Below are 3,094 nucleotides of genomic sequence, written 5' to 3'. Positions count from 1 at the left end.
TTCAAGCCATTTTTGTTGTCATTCATTACTGATAAAATCAAAAAATGAAAATGAAAATTTTTGTCCAGAAAAGTAGATATTTCACCCATTACATGCTGCTTGACAAATTATCATATTCTGAAGATGAACCGATTTCGAGATTGTGTGTTATTTCGCTATCATTGTACACTTTGTGATTATTTTGAAATACTCTTTGTAATTTGATTCAAAGATGAAAACAATTATATTTATCCATATATTCTTTTAGAAGATGATGGAAATCCTTCATTTGTCCATCTTGTGCAATTCAAATATCGGAAGCACTGAAGTTTGAAATTTTTGGGGTCGATTTTGAAAGAGTTGTGTTTAAATGTTCTGAAAGGACCATTTTTTCTAATTTTAGTGAATGAAACTGAAAATATAGTACAAACTTGATCTGCTGAAGTTTATTGAGACACAAAATTTGACAGACATGGTTGCTGTTCTTGTGTGCTATGTGTATTTTATGCCTAAACTTAGAAATACAATTATGGGTGACACTCAGAATGAAGTAGTCTTTGGTACACACCTCTTTAGCAAAAACACACAACCCCCCCCCCCCCCCCACAATGTAACACCGATGAAATTACATTTAGTGTTACATTGCCTTCTCCACTAACAGTACCCTAGTGTAGATAATATTGCACTGAACAAAGACAACAGGGTGACTTCGTTACTAATGTGACCTCACCCCACATATCATTAGAGTCTATAAGAATTTGTATGACTACAGACACCACTAAAGTACCATTGCATTACTGTCACTGGTACATAATGTAGATTTTTAAGCATTACGTCAGTGTGTACACTTCAGTGTCCTCTTAGCCCACCAGCACCGATACACTAGTGATTAGTAGTGTACTTATTTACTGCTGTATAACTATGCTGCTGGTACATCAGATGTAATATAGTGAGTAACTCAGCAGACAGTACCACTAAAAAACTAGGTATACCGACATAGCAAAAAAAAGACAGTAACACTGAAGTTACACTGTAGTGCACTGTACACATGTAGAGTTATGCTCGTGGCGAATTTGCATGTGAAAAATGAGAGCTCAACCCCAAGCTGTATTGTAAAGTTTATACTATGGCAGTCTTAACAAATCTTAATGATCAGCATAAAATGATTTTATTGCTGAGACCAACATACACATGTAACTTTGTATGTGTATTTATAGCTGTCTGTCAGACATATAGCAAAATATTTTGAAACTTAACATATATTAGACGTACCTTGAATATATAATATTTGAGATTTTGCTGACACTCAAAAAAAAAACTTTACAAAGTCTTCATACTAACTTTGCTTGAAGTAAAGAAGGAAGACTCCAGCCATTGGATAAAATGTTAATAAATTATTAAAAATGTAACTAATAGACATGGCTGCCAAACTGCTTGTGAGAAAAATAATTTGTTGTCTTTATTAAAGCAATGTGGGGGCTCATTTTTCTTTTCTATCAAAGAGGTATTTTTAGTACACTAGAAAAGATAAAACGTGTCACTTACTTGTTTCATTACAGTGTTAATCATCTTTACCTCTCCACGCTTTTGAGAACATGTAGAATTGATCCAGAAAGCCTGACCCCCAAAAGTTATCAAAACACTTGTATGATAAATTTACGTAATTGTGTGTAAATTATCACACACACACACACACACACACACACACTTCATTTGCTTCATGTGTTAACTCCTGTATGTATCTCTAATTTACATGTACACTTACATATTGACTCCATTTGAATAACACTGTGGTTGTAATCAGGTTATTGGGTGTATACATTTACAGAATGACTCCATTTGGATAATGTCGTTGTAGTCAGTTTATTGGGTGTACACTTACATAATGACTTCATTTGAATAACATGATGGTTGTAATCAGGTTATTAGGTGTACACTTACATAATGACTTCATTTGCATAACATGGTTGTAATCAGGTTATTGGGTGTACGCTTACATAATGACTTCATTTGAATAACATGAAGGTTGTAATCAGGTTATTAGGTTCACATTTTCAAATCATAATTATCAACATGTTGATGCTTGGTATGAGAAATAAACAGTACAGCTAGCACCATAAACAAGCTAAGCATATAGCATCAAAACACAAGTGGACACAATTTATTGCATATTAGTTATTATGTCATAGTTAGTAAAACCACATACATGGTCATTTTCTGTGTCAAATTTTTCATAAAGCATTCCAGAGATAGTCTTGAAACATGTGTGAGCTGTAGTAAAGATTCTATAATACACATCTTGATATTCATAGAAATTTTTAACAAAACAGAGTATTTGCATTGTTGTTTCTAGAAATCAAGGGCTGAGAATTGTAATTTGTAGCACATATTTTTGAGAGGCAAGTACTAAATGAAACTCCATGTGATATTACATAGTGCATTGAAGTGCAATGAATATATAAGCCCCACCATAATACTAGAACATTTCTTCCCAGTCATGAAAAATAGGCTTACAAGGCCTGTTCATTGTAATTAAGATGTATCAGTCACTTGAGAAGTGATGGTACCAAAATTGTTGAGCCTCCAATGTTGGACATGAAGTATTCCCCCAGCATGCATTGCTCTAGGAGACAGTTCTAGTGTGGGTGAGTTGCAATTTTGTTTCCCCAGACCCTCTTCCGGGGAGGTGTTGTAGGTAGAGCTCCCAGGGGTGAGAGTCTGGGTAACCAAGACTAGATTGGCTGAGAACATTCAAGTGTAAACAAGTCTGGCAGTTTGGAGTCAAAAAAGCTCTCAGCTTGATCAGATTATGTTGCATGTATTGGTTCAATTTCGAGTACTTATGAGTCTACCTACCACTGTAAAATTTTGAAAAAATTGTAAAAATGTCATTGTAACTTCTCTGTTGTGAACATGTAGTTTCAAGGAACTAGTTTGCAGTCAAAGTATTCAGAGATTAAACATCTAGAAGTACAAAGTAGAATGCTGTAGGGATAGATTTTGTTCAGTGTCCATACTTCACTAACCGTTTTCTAGCCAAGTGATGCAAAGTTAATTGTAAACAGGGTTTTTGAGAGATACAGAAAGTTGTCATAGAAAAACATTACCATATCTA

Source organism: Glandiceps talaboti, chromosome 10, assembly GCF_964340395.1.
Source record: "Glandiceps talaboti chromosome 10, keGlaTala1.1, whole genome shotgun sequence".
NCBI lineage: Eukaryota > Metazoa > Hemichordata > Enteropneusta > Spengelidae > Glandiceps > Glandiceps talaboti.
Note: the sequence above shows the minus strand (reverse complement) of the source record.